The 16681-nt window shown below is 37.3% G+C and overlaps 1 long non-coding RNA gene across 1 annotated transcript; it reads right to left on the reverse strand.

Moving 5' to 3' along the window:
- Positions 1-11984: 11984 nt before the first annotated feature.
- On the reverse strand, positions 11985-14317 carry LOC149493511 (uncharacterized). The gene is made up of 4 exons (XR_016322439.1): positions 14086-14317; positions 13732-13869; positions 13000-13081; positions 11985-12218 (listed from the first exon to the last, which is right to left on the reverse strand). It is a non-coding gene; the product is annotated as an uncharacterized LOC149493511 (long non-coding RNA).
- Between the last annotated feature and the right edge of the window lie 2364 nt (positions 14318-16681).

The following is a 16681-nucleotide window of genomic DNA, read 5'->3' on the forward strand; positions in this document are numbered from 1 at the left end:
TTCTATTTTGTCACTCACTTGTTTTGTTTTTGTTTTTTCAGCCACCTAATGCATCTTTAATAATTTTTCTTTTACTTTTTTAACAGTTGGGACCAAGGGATCTTTATTTTTTTTTAATTTATTAAAAATCTCTATAAACTGAAATAATATTATAGTCCATATAAATATTTTTACTCTTATTTTTATTGTGGCGTTGTCTTATCTGTGCTAACGAATATATAATTTTCCTTAATTTATTAAATTGATGAAAATTTAATTCATAATTGTCATTTCCATTTTTGTATTTTAGTATAATTGTATCGATAATATTTTATAAGTAATGCACGTAAAATTTTGACAATGATATGTGCAAAATTAGATTAGACCCATACTTAAAAGAGAGGTGCAACTGTATAAATATATGCTCTTATTTGCTTTCAAAAAAAGAGAGGTGCAACTATTGAGTCTATAATGAGATAGGTTTCATGTTTAATGTTTTGTTTAGATGAGTGTAAAATATGGATAGATGTAAAATAAAGGGTGAAAAATGTCTTAGAGTTTTCGAAATTTTTTATTTAGTTTGGATAAAAATATTAACGATAGTAATAAAATAAATTTATTTTACATCATTCTAATCAAATTTTTACTTCATTTGGGAGGAAAGTGAATAATAAGATTTTACGCCCTTATTTCGCAAACATAGCACAAAACAAAATACAATAAAAAAATATAAATTACCCATCCATTAGGAGTGATAAGGTAACGCCATAGCCTGCAAGGAACATGCCAGGGGTTGCTCTATCTGAGCGTGTTGTTGGCCGGGCCCATCTCGTCTTTTTAAATGATGAGGTGGATTTTTTTTTTTTTTTTTTTTGTAAAGAGTCGTTTTCCACCGTTGGACCGGATTTTGGTGCGAGAAATCAACCGGATAAGTCTAGAGGAGTAGAGTGTAGTCGAAACGGTTATACGATCAGAGTAAGGAATTGTACGGCTTCTGTAGTTACGTAATTTAGTTTGATTGGTTTGTTTTTTCTTCTTGGTTGGATGCTTCCTGCCACTTTCTCTTGTGGGTTGTGGCTTTTTGGAGTGATTTAAGGCCAACTCGAATCAATCTACCACTATTATTTAATACTTAATAGGATTCCAATCAATCGTTAATAGTTAAAACTTCTATTTAGAAATTAAAAAAAAAATCTCATAAATTATTAGTTTATTATATACCATAAATTAATCTTTTTATATAAAGCAACAAATTTATTTTCTCGTAGACCATTATTATGGTAGATCTTCCCATGAATTATACAAATATAAGAAATAAAAAATTTTGAATTCGAGTCTTTTTTTATTACGTTAGAAAAGTTATCACTAATTTGATGAATCTTATCCAAAAAGTAGAGTTACTCATCTTATATAATCTTCAATATTATTTCGGTTTATTAGACTTTCTATATATGAAAAAAATAAATTTATTTTCTTATATTCTCACTAAAATTAAAAAATTTTAAATATCAAATAATATTCATTTATAATCTAATATCAAAAACCAATCAAACTCAAACCAAGGGAGGTTTATAACTAATTTTTATCTCTTGTGTAACTGATAATATTATTTTAATCATAAATAAAAATAAATACTAACAAAGTGTTAGTTGAGATGGTAAACAACCTCAAATAATTAAGGATGAAAATAAAAGTTTCATTATAGAGAAATAGTTTATGAATCGAAAGAATAATTACATCTCTTACTTCTACTAATAAAAAATATTATATAAAAAATTAGAAAAGATAAAAGTAAATGCATTCTTTTTCCTTAAATGAGATCGAGGTTCAATCCTTATAAACAGAGCAAATATTCATTAAAAGCATTTTATCTCTTAGTGGACTGACCCGATGTGAGCAAGATTTAGTTATAGTCCAGTGGATTGGGATATCTCTGGTTAAGATAAAAAAAAAAAAAACAAATATTAACCTTTGCAGTAACGAGAATGGAGAATTAAAAGACGGTAGTCTTTATTCTTACACTTACCATTGATTATTTTTTGAAATTGGTTAGTCATTAGGTTAACTAAAATGTATGGCCATACATAAATATAAGGATATGGAGAATTGCGTATATAACCTTCAAAAAGGATGCCTCAATCTCACAACTTTCACAAATTTGTAGATTACCCATTAGTGATGCATTGAAAATTTTAGTGGGACATAGCTACAAAAGCCAAGTGGCGTGGAGATCTTCAACTCCTATTTCGAAAGGGGAGTTCAATTACGTTCACATGCAAAAGAATATGAAATGATAGGGACAACACGTGTGGCCCGCATATCATATCATATCATATCATGCTATTTCACATCTCTGCCCATCAATTCCAAACTAGAATTTAGGTTTTAATTTCACTTCTCCCAAATCTTGAACTACTGGTCGAATAATATATGCTTTAGAACATAGACGAAGATATTAGAAATTTAAATACGAGTAACCTTTTTTTTTTAACAATTATACACACATATTTATATAACCAAAAAAAAAAAAAGGTGAATATCACACCAAAAAATAAATATGTAAAAACAGAATAAAATCAAATTATAATTCCATTTGTAATTATCTTTTAGTAATGCTGGACTTATTTTTGAAACTTAATGAAAAATAAAATAAATCAAAGAAAAAATATTAGCACTTAAAAATTAATTGAATCAATTTAATTCCATCAATTTGAATGATTTTTAATTTCATTCCATAAATATCTTAAACCCTTGGATTATACTTTTCAAGCAAAATATAAGAAGTTTTTTTGCTCTTATTCAGTTCTTAGTTTTTTATTTTTTGGCATTCAAAAAAAAAAAAGTTTTAATATTAATTAGTTTCTTGCTTTTCATTTTATTTAATATAGCTATAGGATATGAAACAAAACTAACTTATAGATGATAGTTGATTCATGTCCACAGAGAGATTGCTTACATTTGCTAGTGTGGACCCCTACCCCGAATATCATGGCATATGAATGCATGTGACTAAGGAAGAAATGCACGTGATGTGTGAGTCGCCACCTTGTTTAATTATTTTAGGGTAAACTAGGAAAAAACCCTAAGTTGACTCCGATTTTAATTAACCTAATTACTAGATTAATTACCCAATGGTTAAGGCATGGTGTGTAAACCCGAGATGGATCCCGAGACTATGTCATGCTGATGAACTAACCATGAATGAATGCTTTGCAAGGTGAAAGATGATGTGATTTGGACCAATGAAAAATGTTTATGTGATTTTGACTTGCCGCTCGGGGTTAAATCCCGAACGTGCCTACGTACTTCCGTTTGAATGGAAGATCAAAGTCAACGTAGTTCGATAGGCCTCTTTCTAGGGGGCTTTGAATGAGATGCTTTATGCATGAGTGTGTGTATGCTTTGTGCATTTTGTTTAGGCATTTTGCCTGAAAATTGATTGTTTTAGGCATTTGATGCCAAAATGTTGATTGGGCAATTTTATTGCCAAAAATTGATTGATTTAAGGCTTTCAGCCAAAAAGATTGATTTAGGCAATTTGATTGCCAAAATGATTAATTTTAGGCGATTGTCGCCAAAATGATTGATTTTAAGGCTTTTAGCCAAAAAGAGTGATTTAGGCAATTTGATTGCCAAAATGATTGATTTTAGGCGATTGTCGCCAAAATGATTGATTTTAAGGCTTTTAGCCAAAAAGAGTGATTTAGGCAATTTGATTGCCAAAATGATTGATTTTAAGCGATTGTCGCCAAAATGATTGATTTTAAAGGCTTTTAGCCAAAAATTGTGATTTAAGCGATTTGTCGCTAAGAAAAGGATTAATCTCACTTATAGGCAATTTGTTTGCCAAAAGTGATCAATTAAATTGTAATGTAGGCCATTTATTGCCAAGAAAAAACGTGTTTTGTTAAAGCTTTTTAGTCACAACTATTGATTAATTGGACTTAAGCCGAAACTGTTTGAAATAAAGGCAATCATACCATAGTTATTGATTAACTAGGCTTTAAGCCAATATTGTCGGATTTAGGCTTTAATACCACGATTATTAATTAACCGGGCATTTAGCCTAAATTTATTTAATTGAGGCAATTTATTTGCCTAATTATGATGTGGATGCATTTATGCAGTGGTAGAGTTATTTAGGAGTAGAAAAGAAGCATGCATGAAGTGCAAAAATTAAATAGGCAGAGTTTAACTTACGTACCTGATTTAATCGTCGACCGCTTCTTAACTCCAGGTTAAGCTCCTCGTTAAGGGAATTAATTTTAATTTAATTTTAAGTGACCAAGTATCACAACAATAAAATAAAACTAAAATTAAAAAATGCAAGAAAGCAGTAAAGAATCGCAAAGAGCGTAGGGAGAAGGAGCGTCCGTCAACACAGACTGAGTCCAGTCAAAACGAAGCCCCAGAGCCGTTTTTTATAGGAAAAAACGTGATCCCGGGCGCCCCTGCCCGCCTTCGAGGGCGGGCATGCCCGCCTGGTCTGGGCGGGCACGTCCGCCTGGCTTGGGCAGGTGTGCCCGCCCATGCTGGGCGGGCGCGCTCGCCCTAGCTAGGCGGGCATGCCCGCCTGGCTTGGGCGGGTGTGCCAGCCCATGCTGGGCGGGCATGCCCGCCTGGCTTGGGCAGGCGTGCCCGCCTGGCCTGGGCGGGCATGCCCACCCCCGCGGGCGGGCACGTGTGCCTTTTCCCCTTTTTCTTTTTTCGTTCCGGAGGCTTTTTCGGGAGTTCCGGACCTCCAAAAAATATTCCGAGACCAGTTCCGTGATCCTCGTAATTTTTCGGACATTTCAAGTACCATATTGGCATACTTCCGGCGAACTTCCAAAATGGCCTTCGGTCCGGCCGGACTGTTTGCAGTCTCGGAAAACAGGCTCTTTGAGCCTCAAAAAAATGAGTATTCACAGGCGACTGCAGCCGCTATCGCCGGCGGCGGCGGCTGCTGCCACCGGCGATAGCGGCTACCGCTGCCCTTAGGGACGGCCGCCATCACCGCGGCCGGGAAAACTGGCTTTTTAGCAAAGTCAAATTAATTGGCACGGCACTGTAGCAGGCGTGCTTTCCTCCATTTAAAGAGTTTCACATGCCACCAGCAACATTAGAAGCCTCAAAATTTGAGTATTCACAGTTGCCCCCCACTGGCTATCATAAAAATGATTTATGAAAGCCAGTGGCTGTCTGAAGGAGCAAATTTTGAGGATGGGCAGAGGAGGAAACCCTGCCGTTGCTTTTTTCTATGAAATGAAATGATCAAATGCATGGATTTATGTTTGTTACTTAAAGATGTCTTTGCCTCTTTGAGGATTTAAAAAGAAATTTTGCCTCTTAGAGGACTTGAAAAAGAGGTTTTCCCCTTAAAGAGGGCTTGAAAAGAGATTTTGCCTCTTAGAGGACTTGGAAAGAGATTATGCCTCTTAATGAGGGCTTAAAAAGATGTTTTGCCTCTTAATGAGGGCTTGAAAAGAGATTTTGCCTCTTAATGAGGGCTTGAAAAGAGATTTTGCCTCTTAATGAGGGCTTAAAAAGATGTTTTGCCTCTTAGAGGACTTGAAAAGATGTTTTGCCTCTTAATGAGGGCTTGAAAAGATGTTTTGCCTCTTAATGAGGGCTTGAAAAGAGATTTTGCCTTTTAATGAGGGCTTAAAAAAGATGTTTTGCCTCTTAATGAGGGCTTGAAAAGAGATTTTGCCTCTTAGAGGACTTGAAAAGATGTTTTGCCTCTTAATGAGGGCTTGAAAAGATGTTTTGCCTCTTAATGAGGGCTTGAAAAGAGATTTGTTTTATTTTTGTTTTTTTTCCTTTGAGAACCAAGGGTCCACCTAAAGTCGAAATGATCAAATGACTTGATTTTGGATGAAAAGGAAAGGTTGGCTATTGGTTAGGGTTTCACCCTAGGTTTTATGTAGAAAAAAAAGGTTAACCATTAATCGGGTTCTACCCTGGGTTTGTGTAAGAGAGATTGACGATGGTTGGGTTCCACTCTGGGTTGTGTATGTTTTTTTTTAACACTTGACCCTGAATCCGACTTGGAGGATTTTGCCCCCTGCTTGGGAGAGTTGATGCCCTTATTAGCTGAAATAGAATTTCTTCTTAATGAAAGACTAAAAATTCCGTGATTACTTCTGTGATGGGAGAATGGTGAAGGTTCTTATCACTTCTTGCCCCCAGAATGGTGCTGACCATGGAATACTTCAAAACATTGGTGTTGTACTTGTCCAATCGATTGAGGAATCAAAGAGAACAAAGTCACTTATATGACTCGAGGAAACGGACAATGTGGATGACATCGCTCGTCTGAAAGGATCAAAGAAACGATGGTCCGAGTGGAGACGAGGTATTAAAGAATTACCTCTCAACGATTATGCTTGACATTTTTTAGGGTTGTTTTGGAAACCCCGGGGATTGAATTGACATTTTCCTCTCTCTCTTTTTTCGAGGAATGACTCAAAGAGTGACGCTTTCAAAACGAACTTTTGAGAATGACTCGATTTTTGTGACTCATTGTGGAATGACCACTGGTGATGGAGACTTGATTTTAGAGACTCATTGGAGACTCGATTTAGAGACTCACATTTTTCTTGTAGTGAATTTTGACTCGAAGGAACTCAGTGATTCCTAGAAAAAATGATTTATATACTCCCGAGAAGACCTTTGAAAGCACTTTTTTTCTTTTTGCCTTAACTTTTGCCTAGTAACCGCCCTTTCGGGTTTTCGACTCTAGCAGGCTCTTTGCCCTAACTTTTGCCTAGACCGCCCTTTTCGGGTTTTTAGCCTAGCGGGCTCAATTCTTGCCTGAAGCCGCCCTTTCGGGTTTTCAACTCCAGCTTTTATTTTTCTTTTCTTCTCTTTTTTTATTATTTTTATTATTTTTTTTTATATATTGGCAAAGAGAAAATGCTTTTTATGATGCAGACTTATGTTTGTGACCGTGCCTTTGCGGCTGCCTACGTATCTCCAAGAACTCTTCGGGGGATGGGGAGAATCAGGTCTTTCGTAGTTCCTTCAGGGATGCGAACTTCGTGCTCGGCTGGTGCGGAATTCATCTCCGACTTGATGTTAGCGCGGAATTCCTTTCCGTTTTGGTGCGAAATTTATTTCCGACTTGCTGTTGGGGCAAAATTCAATTTCGCCTTAATGCTGATTGTGGAATTCATTTCCGATTTGATTTCTTCGGGATTCCTTCCCGACTTGATATTAATACAGAATTCATTTCTGACTTGATTTCTTAGCAGGATTCCTTCCCGGCTTGATGTCTTTGCGAGATTCCTTCCCGACTGGATGTCTTTACGAGATTCATTCCCGACTTTGATGATGTTGAATCAACTTATTGACTCGAGCTCGTATGATAGTGATGACCCTAGGCGAATCTGACTTTGTTGTTGTTGTGGTTTTACCACTGGTTGACTGAAATATGCCTTGTATTCATCACAAAGAGTTTTGAATACCCAGATTGTGGTGGTAACTTGGGTGGCTTGAGTGTTGAAGAAGCTTTTATGCTTTGAGTTTGTGGCTTCGCCATGTTTGAATTCTTGAGGTTAATTTGATTCCTTTTCTTGAACTTTATCTTCCTCTGAATTTGAAACTTATTTTCTCAATGGTTCTCCTCTCCATAAGGAATTTTGAGGAGACTCTTCCTTTTCCTTGTTTTGAGAAATGGTCCTTGTTTATAAGGACACTTGTACTTGTGCCATGCTTGGCGCTTGATTTTTCAAGGTGTTTGTTGTCATCCAATTTGTGGAAATGACTGCTTCTTTTAACTTGCTCTCTTTTTTTTTTTTAAATATGAGCAGCCGCTTGGTCTTTGTCCTTATGGCTGAAATGATTTGTCATTTACCCTTGATGGGCTTGAATTTAACGGAGAGCTTGATTTCCTGTAGCTTTGTCCTTGATTTCTTTCTTTTATGCAGAAGTTCCTTCTGACCCATTTTTTTTCTTTTACTTTGTTTAGAAGCAGCCTCTCCATAAAGAATTTCGAGGCAACTTGATTCTGAGATGACTTGAGTAGTGTATGGATAGCATGGCAACTTCGTGCAGACCCAACCCAATTCCAAACATAACTTCTTTATTTTGTCGCTTTTAAGCTCAAAATTCAGACACCTCTCTGTCGGAGCATCTTCCATTCCTGGGTTTTCGGAGAAACCATTCTGGCCTTAACCCCTTCAATCGGCTTTGCCTCGGTACTGTTTGAAGTCTTGCGCACCTTTGCTGGATCCTTTCCATGATTACCCTTCAAAACTTCCCCTTTGATGGTGCTTCTTAGGATGCCCCCAGCTTTGATTGATGCAGAGCAAATGAAAGGATGAATGCATTTTTCTTTGCCAATTTTTACTATCTTTTTTTTGTCATCATTTTTTTATTTTTTCAATTTCTTATTATCTTTTTCGATTTTTTTTTTTTGTGCTTTCACAGGAAAGGATAGGGAAAGAGTATAAACATTATTGGAACGTAAATTGATCCCTTTTTATTGATAAGACAAAATTTGTGTACAAAAGACACTTAGATTTACAAATTTGAATTGAATGAAAAAAAAACTTGAATGGAAATGAAAATGAAAAGAAAAGCTAGACCCTAAAGGATAGACTCTAGGCGGACTATGATGGACTAGGATTGGATTGACTGTAGTGACTTTGTTCCTCTCAATACTTAAATCGATCAGACAGGTTGTTGTTGGTCTTGAACAATTCCTTTGTTCTTTTTGGAGGCTTGATCTCAACCTTCTCAGACACAAACTTCATTCATTTCTAAGAAAAGTTCGAAAGGATCGAACGATTCTTGTTCAGCAAATTTTTTTTTGCATTAGTCCCATGGTTAGGCAAGGGATTGGTTGATGTTCAGCTTGTTCTTGGGGATGATGGACCCATTGTCAACCAGGTCTTGTAGACGGTTTTTCAAAGTCCAGCATGGTTCTGCTTCTTGTACGAGTCTTCTTTGAGTTGACCCAACTGGATTAAGTCTTCCACCTTAGTTGCAGTCGCAATGAGCGATTGGAACGTAGGCAAGTACTGTGTTTGAAGCTGTGACCGGTAGACAGGCAGTAAATTCTTGATTATTATGTCAACTTGTTCCTGTTCAGAGGGTCGGTTGATCATTTGAGCAGCTTTGGCTCTCCACCTCGAAAGGAACGAGGAGAAGGTCTCATTATTCTTTTGTTTAGTGGTTTCCAGCTCCCTCCGGGTAACATCCACTTCGATATTATAATGGTAATGCATGTTGAAAGCATTGCATATGTCCTCCCAACTCTTCATTTTGGAATGATCCAAGCTTACAAACCATCTTAATGCAGCACCAGTCAAAGATTGCTGAAACAACTGAGCAAGGAGCTCGTTGTTCAGTCCGAACGGGTTAAGGGCACCCACATACATTTTCAGGTGTGTTTTAGGACAAGTGGTTCCATCAAACTTATCCATGTTGGGCATTTTGAACTTGGTTGGCAGTCTTGCTTCGGGGAACAAGGACAAGGAGTCCATGTCCACCAATTCCTTGTGTGTCTTAAGGGCGGTGACTGACCTTTCCAGCAATTCCAATTTTTCTCTCATTTTCTGAGCTTCCAGCTCAGAAGTGGTTCTGGAGGGCATGTCATCCAGGTTGAGGGCAGGGCTTGTTGGTTCAGCAGCAGGTCCCTGATTGGAGGCAGTGGGTCCACTCCCTCCAGCGGAAGCCCCATTTCCATTACCCAATTCAGCTATCAGGGCAGCCCTTTGGGCAGCCAATGCCTTATTCATTCTGGCCTCCATTCTGGCCTCGAGTTGTTCAATGAGGTTTTGGATGTCAGACAATGATGCCATGGGTGCAATCGGGGTTGCTGGACTTGTGGGTGAGAGCTCAGTTGGTGTTTGGGGTACAGGTGGTCTTTGGAGGGGTACCTGTAAAAGGACATAGTCAAAATGATTAGACTATCCTATATAAGGTGTTTTCATAGGGTATGTGAGATAGTGTGAGGTAGGATGGGACACCCAAGATAGGACCTAATGGGAGGTGATATGAAAGGTAAAGTGCTTAGGGCTGGACACCTCGACTTTTCGAAAGGCCCCTAGTTCTCAAAGAATTTTTTTGGGCCTTAAGGGCCAAAATGTGAATTTTTAGGCCTTTGAGGCCAAATTGCGAACTTTTGGGCCTCTGTGGCCAAATTGGAAACTTTTGGGCCTTTGGGGCCAAATTGGGAATTGTTGGGCCTCTATGGCCAAATTGGAAATTTTGGGCCTTTAGGGCCACATTAAGAATTTTTTGGGCCTTTGGGGCCAAATTGGAATTTTTTTTTGGGTCTCTGTGGCCAAATTGTGAATTTTCGAGCCTCTGTGGCCAAATTGGAAATTTTGGGCCTCCGTGGCCAAATTGGAAATTTTTTGGGCCTCTGTGGCCAAATTGGAAACTTTTGGGCCTCTATGGCCAAATTGGAAATTTTCGGGTCTAAGGACCAAAATGTAATTTTCCATGTCTCAGGGACCAAAATGTGATTTTCTAGCTTTGAAATGGAATGTTTTTTTTTTGTGACGTATGGGATGAATGCGTGAATGGGCACAACATTACAACATAATTCAGTTATGATATGATTCAGATCATTGGGTGCATACAGTCCTAAAGGGTAGGTTCTATAGGCTATGACTCAAATAGAGAATAGGCTTATAAAGGGACCCTTGAACCTTGAGCATGGATATACCTAACCACATGTGAAATAAAGAGTTTCGCGTGGATCCAACGGTACGCATACTCATGGGCCGCCCCTAAAAGGATTAGGGACGGTTTGCGGTAACAGGGAGGACGCTTTGGCTGTCCGTCGACATAATCAAAGAGACCTGCCGATCAGCGCTACTTGCTATCCAGACTCAGAAGTTTGAATAGAGAGAGAAGAAATTCATTTGAAATTCATTTTTTATGCAATGGAGAAAAAGATTCTCAATCGTGCAAATAAATCAACAAATTTGAATATTTTAATTAAATTGTACAAATGAGTCCAAATTTCTTTATCCAGTACTCTTAAAGAAAGAATACTGGATTCGTGTCAAGGTACCCTGCAAAACAAAGCATATTAAAATAATGCCCTAAAGAAGGGCAGGTTAGTCTATGCAGCAATTGTAGTCCACTTATGCAAAAAGATTACATAATTCCCCAGCAGAGTCGCCAAACTGTGGACCCCTACCCCGAATATCATGGCATATGAATGCATGTGACTAAGGAAGAAATGCACGTGATATGTGAGTCGCCACCTTGTTTAATTATTTTAGGGTAAACTAGGAAAAAACCTTAAGTTGACTCCGATTTTAATTAACCTAATTACTAGATTAATTACCCAATGGTTAAGGCATGGTGTGTAAACCTGAGATGGATCCCGAGACTATGTCATGCTGATGAATTAACCATGAATGAATGCTTTGCAAGGTGAAAGATGATGTGATTTGGACCAATGAAAAATGTTTATGTGATTTTGACTTGCCGCTCGGGGTTAAATCCCGAACGTGCCTACGTACTTCCGTTTGAATGGAAGATCAATGTCAACGTAGTTCGATAGGCCTCTTTCTAGGGGGCTTTGAATGGGATGCTTTATGCATGAGTGTGTGTATGCTTTGTGTATTTTGTTTAGGCATTTTGCCTAAAAATTGATTGTTTTAGGCATTTGATGCCAAAATGTTGATTGGGCAATTTTATTGCCAAAAATTGATTGATTTAAGGCTTTCAGCCAAAAAGATTGATTTAGGCAATTTGATTGCCAAAATGATTAATTTTAGGCGATTGTCGCCAAAATGATTAATTTTAGGCGATTGTCGCCAAAATGATTGATTTTAAGGCTTTTAGCCAAAAAGAATGATTTAGGCAATTTGATTGCCAAAATGATTGATTTTAAGCGATTGTCGCCAAAATGATTGATTTTAAGGCTTTTAGCCAAAAATTGTGATTTAAGCAATTTATCGCTAAGAAAAGGATTTGTCACGACCCATTTCCGTGGGCCGGACCGACACTAGGACCTGGGTGGGCTTAAGGCCCCCGAAGCCCGTAGTAAGCCTAACTTATTTAAATCTCACATTCTATTCATAATTATGGATTCAGGCCCATTTACTTATTATACATTTGCATCTAAAATACAGTTCATATGTTTAATATGAACTTTTATTATTTATTTACAACCCAACTGGAATACAATTGCGGAACTCTACCTTTATATTTACATCGTTATTTCTATCATTAACAGTCTTCTACAATAAGTGTCTCAACTCCATAGGGCTTTCCTTTCTTTCTATTACCTGAAAAAAAATAGTAGGCAGGTGTGAGCGCCAAACTCAATGAGTAGGGTTAGATAACCCTCTCACCCCACACAATCACACAGATGCTAAAATATTTTTATCCGGTTACTGTTTAATTATATGATCATGCAATTTGTCACACAAATGGCAATACAACAGCAATCACAAGTATTATCACCTTCATATAATCACATCACGTGGAAATTAGTCAGTAGAGTCACCGAACCCCCGATGAGCCGTCCTCCCACACGGCCCATCCTCTCACGTGTGCACCAGGGAGCCGATCCCCCATACTGGCCGACCGGTCTAATCCTCACTTGACCAGCCCTCTCATTGTTTTTCCATTCTCTCTTTTCTTTTTCATACCAACAGGAGGCAACCCGGTGGTCTCCATCCAATCTAGATCATCAAGCGCTCACAACAGGAGGCCACCCTGCGGGCTGCGATCAAATCTAGACTGTCCGGTGCGCAACGACGAGAAGCCAACCCGTGGTTAACGGTAACGGTAACGGTAGGTGCACACGGGGGCGCCGATCTCCCATTTACCCGGCTAACAGTAATCATATTGGATCCATATAACGGTACGGTCTCACAGTCCCATGGTGACCCACTTCATCCCAATTCCACACAAACAAATCACAACAATATCACATTCACAGATAATCAAGCAATATTTAATATCAACAAATAGTGCATCACAATATGCCAATAATGCATGATAACATTTAGCCGTGAATGCATGAATGCAGGCGGATGAGGCGAATTATCTAACACTACTCACAGTTCTTTATTGTCCTTTAAAAGGACTGCCTTTTTAGCCACATGCTTCCAGCTTTTGTCCTCGCATTTTGTATTTTATAAGCCTTTAAAATAAACAAGAAATTTCTAAATAAGAATTTTAATTCAAAAACTTATATTTCACATTCGTTTATTTATTTTGGCTACCGGTCATTTAATTCACTTGTTATGTATATGCATATATATCTAGGTTCTCTCATTTATATAAATAACTATTCTAATTTATAACCTTTAGATAAAATCTCTAATTATTCGGTGAGAAATATTGTATAATGATAATTCTAATATTGTACAATATTTCTTAATACCTCAAATTTTCGTCGTCACTACTTCTTAAGAATAACTAATTTAATTCTTCATTAAGTGTTTTATTAAAAAAATTCGACAGCATTTCCTCTATAAACTGGACCATCCAAATTTTCAAATTTTCACAAATCCACACACACAGCCCATCTATCGAGCAAATTCATATCCACTAATCCCGTCCGCCATATCCATCATTTATTCGCTCACTTAATTCACATAATCCATTATAATTAATTGTTCTATAACTATTTATTTGTTAATAAAATTCCTAAAATTTATTATTGCTAGGAATATATATATATATATATTTTTAATATTTAATTTAATTTACTTAAATACTTAATTAAGTTCATTAATTAATTCAATTCAGAATTTATTCAAAAATTGCGGATTAAGCTTTAGAGTGTACCGATTTAAAATCAGATTTCATTTCCGTGTTCCGCGCGAAGAGGAGAGCATTCTGTCCCTTGAAGTCTCGCCGGAGTCTCGCCGGCCGGTCGCCAGACCGCCGCCGCCACCACCGTGCACGGTGGCCGGAAAATTTAACCTTCACCAAAATTGACAAACAATACATCATTTTATTCGTTTCGATGAGAGGATCACTAATATGTGTTCAAATCAAGGTGGGTGTGAACCAGTTGGCCGGAAATTGGGCGGAAAGGTTCGGTGATACCCATTTTGGGTTTTCCGATTCCGGCTATTACAGTCGACGAGGAGGCCATCAAATGAAAGAGGAAGAAGAGAGGAGTCATTTGGTACTCACCTTGTGTCCAAGGCTTGCCTGAAACGGCGTGAATCGCCGGAAAAAGGTGTCCAAAACTTCAAGCTCTTCCCCTTCAAAATAGACACAATTTCAGTTCAAATCTAGGCTATAATCTTCTTTCTCGCGTTGAGTAGATATTTTTAGAGTATTCATTTGCCGAATTTGGTGGCCGGAGGAAGGAGATCGAAGGAGAGGAAGGAGGAGGAGGAGGAGGAGGTGACGCAACTGGAGAAGGAGAAGGAATAAACGAAGAGAAAGAGAAAGAAGAAAAAAAAGAAAAGAAAAGAAATGGGCCGGTCCGGTTCGATTCGAACCGGTTCGGTCCGATTCAGTGATTTAGTCTCATTCCGTTTGGTTTTTGAGTTTTCCAATCGATTTTCGGTTCGGTTTACTACAGTATTCGCACTAAAATATTAATATTAATTTTCAAGCTGTCGGTTCATTAAATTTAATTGGAAAATTTTTGAAAATAAAAATTCAGGGTATTACAGGATTAATCTCACTTATAGGCAATTTATTTGCCAAAAGTGATCAATTAAATTGTAATGTAGGCCATTTATTGCCAAGAAAAAACGTGTTTTGTTAAAGCTTTTTAGTCACAACTATTGATTAATTGGACTTAAGCCGAAACTGTTTGAAATAAAGGCAATCATACCATAGTTATTGATTAACTAGGCTTTAAGCCAATATTGTCGGATTTAGGCTTTAATACCACGATTATTAATTAACCGGGCATTTAGCCTAAATTTATTTAATTGAGGCAATTTATTTGCCTAATTATGATGTGGATGCATTTATGCAGTGGTAGAGTTATTTAGGAGTAGAAAAGAAGCATGCATGAAGTGCAAAAATTAAATAGGCAGAGTTTAACTTACGTACCTGATTTAATCGTCGACCGCTTCTTAACTCCAGGTTAAGCTCCTCGTTAAGGGAATTAATTTTAATTTAATTTTAAGTGACCAAGTATCACAACAATAAAATAAAACTAAAATTAAAAAACGCAAGAAAGCAGTAAAGAATCGCAAAGAGCGTAGGGAGAAGGAGCGTCCGTCAACACAGACTGAGTCCAGTCAAAATGGAGCCCCAGAGCCGTTTTTTATAGGAAAAAACGTGATCCCGGGCGCCCCTGCCCGCCTTCGAGGGCGGGCATGCCCGCCTGGTCTAGGCGGGCACGTCCGCCCAAGCTGGGCGGGCATGCCCGCCTGGCTTGGGCGGGCGTGTCCGCCCACCGCGGGCGGGCACGTGTGCCTTTTTTCCTTTTTCTTTTTTCATTCCGGAGGCTTTTTCGGGTGTTCCGGACCTCCAAAAAATATTCCGAGACCAGTTCCGTGATCCTCGTAATTTTTCGGACATTTCAAATACCATATTGGCATACTTCCAGCGAACTTCCAAAATGGCCTTCGGTCCGGCCGGACTGTTTGCAGTCTCGGAAAACAGGCTCTTTGAGCCTCAAAAAAATGAGTATTCACAGGCGACTGCAGCTGCTATCGCAGTCGGCGGCGGCTGTTGCCGCCGGCGATAGCGGCTATCGCCGCCCTTAGGGGCGGCCGCCATCACCGCGGCCGGGAAAACTGGCTTTTTAGCAAAGTCAAATTAATTGGCACGGCACTGTAGCAGGCGTGCTTTCCTCCATTTAAAGAGTTTCACATGCCACCAGCAACATTAGAAGCCTCAAAATTTGAGTATTCACAGCTAGCTGATTTGAATAATATTTTATTTAGACCCTATTAACCTCACAACAATAATTACTAATAAAATATTAAATTTCACATCAAAAAAAATAAAAATTTTAAATTAATATTTTTATGACTATTTTATTTTTAACTATTTAAAAACAATAAAATTTTATTAAATGTTTTTAAAATTTTAAATTAATATTTTTATTTATAAAATACATTAAAAGAAAAAAGATAGAAATATTAACATTAAAACATATATACATTACACATCATAATATATTAACATTTTTACATTTTAGGAACAATCGTTATAAAAATGTTATCAAACATTAATATTCATCACCCAATTATCAATAATCCCTATAGTTACGAGTTATCGGTTATCGGCTGTTGTAAATAACTAAACCAAACAGCTCATAAGTCAGTGATTTTAAAGATACATATCCCATAACTAAGTATGTTTTTAATTAAAGAAGAAAACGTTTTAGAAAAGTTTTTCCCTAAGTTAAAATTTTTAGAAATTGCTTTAAGGTTTCACCATTTGTTCAATCATACCTATCTTGCATCTATGACCAAACTATTTCTGAAAAATTATTCAAATCATCAACAAATTAATTATTTATATATAAATCTCATAAGATAATTAAACATTATTATTCAATAATAAGATAGGGCCAACTGAATGTTTTTGTCATATTATTATTACGTATAAACTATAAAGCCTTCAAAAATTAGTTGCCCAAACAATGAGTCGTTATTAATTAGGTCATGTCTTTGAATTATCACCACAAGTTTTCTCTAAACAATGACAAACGTAATTTCAATTATTGATTTGATTTAATTAAAAATTGAAGTCTTGCGCAGACATGTTTTTCATTAATACTTAAATATATGATTAGATCAATTAATGTATTTAA

Source organism: Jatropha curcas, chromosome 9, assembly GCF_041381405.1.
Source record: "Jatropha curcas cultivar XTBG-Jc1 chromosome 9, XTBG_Jcur_1.0, whole genome shotgun sequence".
In the NCBI taxonomy this organism is placed as follows: domain Eukaryota; kingdom Viridiplantae; phylum Streptophyta; class Magnoliopsida; order Malpighiales; family Euphorbiaceae; genus Jatropha; species Jatropha curcas.